Raw genomic sequence first — 7,429 nt, 5'->3', positions numbered from 1 at the left:
CTGCGCGCTCGGGACGGTGTCCGATCTTCAGGGCGGAATTGGAGAGGGCTAGGGTGCGAACGCCGCATTTTGCAAATTAACATGCACCGGAGTCCAATCGCTCACCAGTTGCTAGCACAGTTCGCTGCGGAAGTAAATGCTGATCTAGTGCTGATTAGCGAGCAGTGCCGAAACAAGGACCCGTCCTCGTGGTATCTCGACTTATCGGGCACCACTGCCATCTGGGTTCCGGACGACGTTCGACTTCGTGTTCTTGCCAAAAGCCGGGGGACGGATTTGTCTGGATCCGGTGTTAAGGGATAACGTTTTTTAGCGTTTACCTGACGCCGAATAAGTCGATTCCGGACTTTCAGCGCCGGCTTGATGCTCTGGATGACGCCGTTTCGAGCACGGAGGGACGAATCCTGGTTGGCGGTGATTTTAATGCCAGGGCTCTTGAATGGGGCATGCCTCAATCAGACTCCAGAGGGAAACGGATTCTGGAAATGGCAGCGAGAACCGGGCTCGTAGTTTTAAACACCGGATCCACGCCAACGTTTCGGCGCCCAGGTTGTGAAGGAAGCATTCCTGACATCATTTTTGCGTCGGAATCTCTGGCATCATCGGTGGACGGGTGGCGAGTCCTAGAAGACTTCTCGGTAAGTGATCATCAGTACATTGCGTTCGAAGTGTTTGACGCTGCTTGCCGGCGATCACCAACACGACATTCCCCTGCGTGTGGAATGTCGCGAGGGTGAACATCGGAAGGTTCGTCGAAGCTCTTGGAGCAGGTAGGGCCGCGCTGGGGGGCACTCCGGGGGGTGGTGGTGTCGCAGCTGACACCGTGGTAAATTCAGTGATGAATCTGATAACGACGGCGTGTGAGGCTTCCATGCCCCGGAGAGGCCCCAGGCGCGACAAGCCTTCTACTGGTGAACGGCGGAAATTGCCGACCTACGGAAGGAGTGTCATAAGATCCGCCGTTTGGCACAACGTTTGTACGCCAACGAGGAGGCATGCGCCATAAAGGCACAATATAGATCAGCAAAAAGGAGACTCCGCAGCGCTATAAATAAAAGCAAAGCTCGCGGCTGGCAAAATCTTGTTAATGAGGTGAATGATGACCCGTGGGGACTTGGCTATAAGCTTGTCGCTCGGAAAATCGGGCTCTGCGGAAGCCCTGCATATTGAGCACCGACCAGATGGACCGCATTGTGCGGGCATTGTTCCCCAGACACCCTGTATGGGTTGATGTAAATAGCGCGGAAAGCGTCGTGGATTGCCCCCTTTTCACAATGGGAGATCTCGAAGAAGCGGTTCACACTATGAAAAACAGGAAGGCGCCAGGTCCTGATGGCATCCCTCCGTAAGTGCTCCTCATAACGCTTGATGTCAGAAATGCCTTCAATTCCGTAAGATGGACAGATATGCTAGGCACACTAGAGAACTCCTTTCACGTGCCAAGCTATCTCTTGCAGATATTGAGGGATTATCTGAAAGACCGCTCCCTGTTCTATGAGACGCTAGAGGGCCAGAGGAGGATGGAAACCACGTCGGGAGTAGCGCAGGGATCCATCCTAGGGCCGGACCTCTGGAACGCTTCCTACGATAGTCTGCTGAGACTCGATATGCCCGAAGAGTCGCGCCTGGTCGGTTATGCAGACGACATTGCGGCACTTGTTGCCAGACGCACTGTTGAACAGGCGCAAAGCAGACTTGGCATATTGATGCGACGGGTAAGCGGATGGATGACTGCTCACGGTTTCAACCTTGCGCTGGAAAAAACCGAAGTAGCCATCCTGACCAGAAGGAGAATCCCGACCTTGCGTCCCATATCGATCGGCGAGTTGACTATAGAGTCAAAACCAGCGATTAAATACCTTGGTTTAATGCTCGACTCGAAAGTGAGCTTCTTCGAGCAAATCAAAGCAGCCGCGGACAGGGCTGCAGCAGGAGTCGCGGCCTTGAGTCGGCTAATGGCGAATGTCGGCGGCCCTATATCAACTAGGAGACGTCTCCTCATGGGAGCAACGCAGTCCGTCCTTCTCTATGGTGCGGAGGTATGGGCTGATGCCCTTGACAAGGAGGTGCATCGTAAAGGCCTCGCTCAACTGCAGAGGCGGGAAGCTTTGCGAGTGGCGTCTGCTTATCGCACCGTCTCCAAACCGGCTGTGATGGTGATTGCGGGAGTGATCCCCGTTGCCCTCCTTGCCAAGGAGCGCAAAGCTATCTATCGCCGTAAGGGTGAAAACTTAAGGGAAGTGATTGCCCGTGAAGAACGTCAACGCACCCTTAACGAGTGGCAACTTTCTTGGCAAAATGAGCCAAGGGGCAAGTGGACTGCGCGGCTCATCGACAAATTAAACCCATGGTTGAACAGAACGCACGGTGAGATTGATTACTTCCATACCCAACTTCTAAGTGGGCATGGAGGTTTTCAGTCTTACCTGCACAGGATTGGGAAGGCGCGATCTCCTGAATGTGTGTTCTGCAATAGAGTGGCGGATGACGCTGAACACACCTTTTTCGCTTGCGAGAGGTGGGGCGGCCTCCGTCAGCAGCTTTATGCAGACACAGGGGAGCTCGCTCCAGACAACACTGTCAGAGAGATGCTGAAGAGCGCTGGCAGCTGGAATGGTATTGCGCATTATGTTCGGGCTCTTCTTATTACGAAGAAGATAGAACTCGACCGGCGGAGGGATCGGACGGTAAGAGGTTCCCTGAACTAACAACAACTCCCTTCCTCCCCTCCCCTCCCGTTGGTGAAAGGAATTCCCTGACTTGAAGGCTCCCAAAGTCGGGAGAACGGGAGGGCTAGCTCGAAGTAATGTGTCAAACGGTTCCAGGGTAGTTCTCTGATGACAGGGAGGTGTTTAGTCGGTAGTCCGCCAGCGTGCTGTTGCGGGAGTCCAACACTCTGTGCGTAAACGCATTCACCTACCCTACTTCAAAAAAAAAAGCTGTTTGGCGTTGTAGGACCGGCATAGCCTCGGGATCGGGGAGTCAAATTAGCTGTGGAGCTCCGCGATAGGTACTTCAAAAATGTCCGCTTAGTAATACGAGTAGTTATGCGGAATATAATATCAGAGTTGGCAGAGCAATCGATCAGGCAGCTTGAAAAGGGTACATATCAAGGAAGATGCTTGTTGCAAGGAAGGGAGGTTGAGGGTGTCGGAGCCGTGAGGCATAGTCAACTCCTGGGAAGGTTTTTTTGAAAAAGAAGGTCCGAATAAATTTACGGTCTACAATTTCAAGAGCGCGATGGTCACGGTTGCGGAGGGGGAACCAGAATAAACAGCAATATTCAAGGATGTTTCTAATAAGAGAGTTGAAGAGTGTTAAGCAGGGCTGAGTTGAACTAAAATCAGGGGAGGAACATAGGATAAAACCAGACATTTTGGAAGCTCTTTTGATGATGTCAACAAAGTAGGAATTGAAACTAATTTTGTCATCGAATATTACACCCAGGTCTTGAAAAGAGGTCAGTAATCAAAAAGGTTGTCCACTAAGAGAATAAGAAAACGATACTGGGGAGGGTTTAAGCGAATAGCAAATCCAGTGGCATTTACTGACATTCAGTGTTAGTGTCACCAATGGACCAGAATATTAAAGTTGGACTGCAAGAGAGCACAGTCTAGCAGAGACGAAACAGAGGCAAATAATTTAAGGTCATCTGCATAAGGCAAACACGGGCAAGTAAGGGTGGAGGCGAGGTCATTTATAAAGAACAGGAAAAGTAGAGGGCCAAATATAGAGCCTTGGAGTACACCAGAGAAAGGAGAGAAAGAACGAGATGGGTAACCATGAAAAGAAACTCTGCAAGAATGGTATGAGAGATAGGAAAAGAAAGCCAGGAAATGATTGATGGAGGGAAGTTAAGTATAGAGAGTTTGAAGAGGAGAATATTTTGGTTAACAGTATCAAAGACTTTAGAGAAATCAGTCCGAATAGCATGTAGCTCTTGTCGTAAATTAAAGCATTTAGCAACGAAGTTGGTAAAGACCGGAAGGTTTGAAGCCGTAGATCTATGCTTCACGAATCCATGTTGCTCTGCGACAATGAGGTGACCGAAGTGCGTGGTCAGCCAGTACGTCAACGACTGGCTGACCACGCACTTCGGTCACCTCATCTAGAACCTCTCTAGAATTTTGGAGCAAGAGGAGAGATGGGGTGGTAGTTCATCGCAAGAGAAATGTCTCCGCTCTTGAGGATAAGCGCCTCTTTCCAGAGATGAGGAAAATAGCATTCTTCTAGACTTTTGTTGTTATTTGTTAACCTAGCCAACAACCTGTCGGTTATCCATCTCCCATTCAAACCGCCCTCTTCAGAAATCGACTCCGCCGTGCAAAAGTTCTCGGAAATCACGCAACCCCGGGAACTGAGTTCTGAGGAGCAGGTGTATCCTATTCTCCTCATTCTCGGTAAATGTCCCATCTTCCTTCTTCAAACAGACAGAGGATATTGCCCCGTCTTTGACTACAGCCTGGTAAAGCCTGGTTGGTTATGTGATCTGTTCGATCCCTTCACAGAATTCCCTGAAGCTGTTCTGTTTTGCTTCCCTGATCGCGTTACTATGCGCAGTCAGTGCATTTTTATACCTCCGCCAGTCCCCGGTTCGTTTTGCCCGGTTAAAGAGTTTTCGTACCTCCGTTCTCATTCAGTTCCTGTTCCACCATGGTACATCCCTTGATGACTTGACTGTCTTGGCCGGACAGCTGGCCTCATATGCGTCAATGACGATTGTGTTGAGGTCTTCCACCACTGTTTCTAATTCCAATTCGCTCCTGATGTCACCGCCCCCTTGAAGGTGGGCAATGTTGTTGGTCAGGTGCATTGTGTAGGATTCCCAATCCGTTCTCTTAGGATTCCTTATTATTCTTTTTATTTCGGAGTTACCCTCAATGTCGAATCTGATTATCCTGTGATCAGACATTGAGGGTTCATCCGACACCCTCCAATTCCTGACCAGACCGTTCATTAGAGTACTTTCTAGAGTTATGTCTTGTTCCTCCTGTCTAGTGCTGGTCACAAATGTTGGAGTGTTCCCTAAGTTATATATTTCTAACTTATTGCTAAGAATAAATTCAAGAAGGTACTCACCTCATCGATCGGTGTCGCTGCTTCCCCAGACTTCGTAATGGGTGTTGGCATCGCGGCCGAGGAGAAGTGGTAACGCCCTCTTCTTAAAGTACTTCACCAGTTTAGAAACGTGTTTCGGTGGGACCCGGATGCCGTCCCCTGGGAAGTATCCCGATGCCACGACGGCCTCTCGAGTGCTCGTCCCGGCTTCCAATGAGGCTTGGATAGCCACAAGGTCCCCGGTCAGGAACTCTGAAAGACATATGTATATTTTAGATTACGTTTAAGAATTATGCAAGCTCTTAGTTTTTCATAAGAGGAGTTCCAAGTTACCTTCATACTTCCTCCTTACAGACCGCGAATATGCCCCCGGTACACCCAGGACTTCTAAGCCAGCACTATTCCAATTTTGCCCTTGCAATTACCACAGATGCAGCTTTCGCATGATGGAGGTTTATCTAGGCTATCTTAGTGGTGGCCATTGGCTCCATTATTATTTGGAGCTCTTCTCCGCTATCGGAGTATTACCCTCTTCCTCCGACATGGCGCTTTCCTGGGCGTCGCTGTCCACCCCGAGCCCTAGAAGTCGTAGGTTCTAGGTCGTCCAGCTTCTGCTCTTCACTGGGCAGCATTTCTACTTCCCTAGTTGATCCAGACTTTTCCGCCTCTTGGCTTTTGAGACTTCTTCGGGGACCTCGGTATGCTTTTCACCCGGTGCCTCCGCCGAGGTGTCTTTCCTCGGCTTTTCCCTGTGCACATGCACTGGTATGTTGCCAAATCGATAGTTGATATGGCAACTCCAACTCCGACCCATGTCCCCCACCTCCATAATCGCATATGGAGATTCTCATTCTAATCGACCAGGAGATCCATGAGAACTTCCGTCTCTATTGTCGCGGCTTTTGGGAGAAAAACCGTCACAATGTGTGCTCCTGGTATATCATCCCCACCACATGTTGACAATTCCAGCCTGGAACTTAGAAACTATGGTCCTAAGCCACTCTGCAGCAGTCCACCAGTATATGACCTGGTCGAAAGCATACCCCGGTGAACGCAAGTTTTGCAGTCCACCCCTTGCACATCTGCCTGACGACAAAGTCTTCGATGGTTTCCTACTACTCACGAGTGACTATTTGCTCGGAAAACATTGTTGACAGTATGACCAGTCGAATCCCCTTCACCGCACTAGCATAGCTAATGGCGAGCTTCCTGGTCCCTGCCTTCAACCCTAACCTGCCCAGGTTTTCTTCCCTTCTTCTTGTGAGCATTCCCTTCATCATCTCTGCGGCTCCCCCCTTTCTTGGCTCCGATAAAGATGGCTTAGGTCTGTCCTGAGCCTTCTTAAGGGTCTCTTCTAGTTTCAAGCCATTTGGCACCTGCTCCACTGAAACCTATTTCCTTCCTGACGTCTGATATATTTATTTCAGACGCGCTATTGCTAGTCCCTGCTTTTTGAGCAATGGTGTTTGTTGGTTGTTGTCCTCACACTACACCAATGTTAACCTTGAATCCCCTGATTGACGTCCCAACTTCTCCCTTCTTGGGTGTAATCACCTGGTTCTCAATATTTCGGAGATGTGCCTCCCCCTGGTTAACCAGTTTGTGTGCGGTACGGAGACCCGCTTTATTGGATGTAGTTTTTCTTTTATTTTATTACGAGTACTCATTTGATTCCCACGAGTATGGGGTCTGCCGTGCCATAGCCCCCGTAGCACGGTAAGGTCTAACTTACTCACTGAGGCGACCAGGTATCAGTGAGGCTCCGTTCGAATACTGTCAGTTACCCCCAACTGCAAACTATCCAATGGGCACGGTTCGCATGACACCCTGGATTGGGGAAGCTGTTTTTCAAAGAGAGATAGGTTGGCCTCAGGGAGCTATATTCCGCGTTAGTCTATCCTGCAGTGCGCTGCTTTAATTTGAAGTTAGAACAAAAATCGAAAAAATCAGAAATTGACTGACGGTTTCGTCCAGGGCAGAGGCAACTCATCAGACGCTGCCTCACCTCTGCCCTGGGAGCGAGAGAATCAAGCGTTTCCAGATTCTTTTAACGTAAATTTGCTCCTGTTTTTTCAGCTTAAGTTGTTTTAGGATATGGGGGATCCTAAGTCCACATCCACATGATGGGGGACCGGACTAAATGAGAAGCAACTTACTCCCTCGTTTTATAGTCCATGGATCCCTAGTTTTTTTTTTTATCTCTTTTTTTAGAGGAGAGTCAGCCCTGATACGTAGTATCTCTGCTCGCTTAATAGTGCATTGCGTTTAGCGAGATTTTTTATCAGCAGGTTAGGGTGGGACAGCCACTTTTTCAGTCTGACGCGCGACAACTTGATCATGTGCGGAATTATGGGGCAAACCCTTGAAAGGT

This window comes from Hermetia illucens, chromosome 4 (genome assembly GCF_905115235.1).
Source record: "Hermetia illucens chromosome 4, iHerIll2.2.curated.20191125, whole genome shotgun sequence".
Classification (NCBI taxonomy): Eukaryota; Metazoa; Arthropoda; class Insecta; order Diptera; family Stratiomyidae; genus Hermetia; species Hermetia illucens.
The sequence above is the reverse complement of the archived record's forward strand: the minus strand, read 5'-3'. Positions refer to the sequence as shown.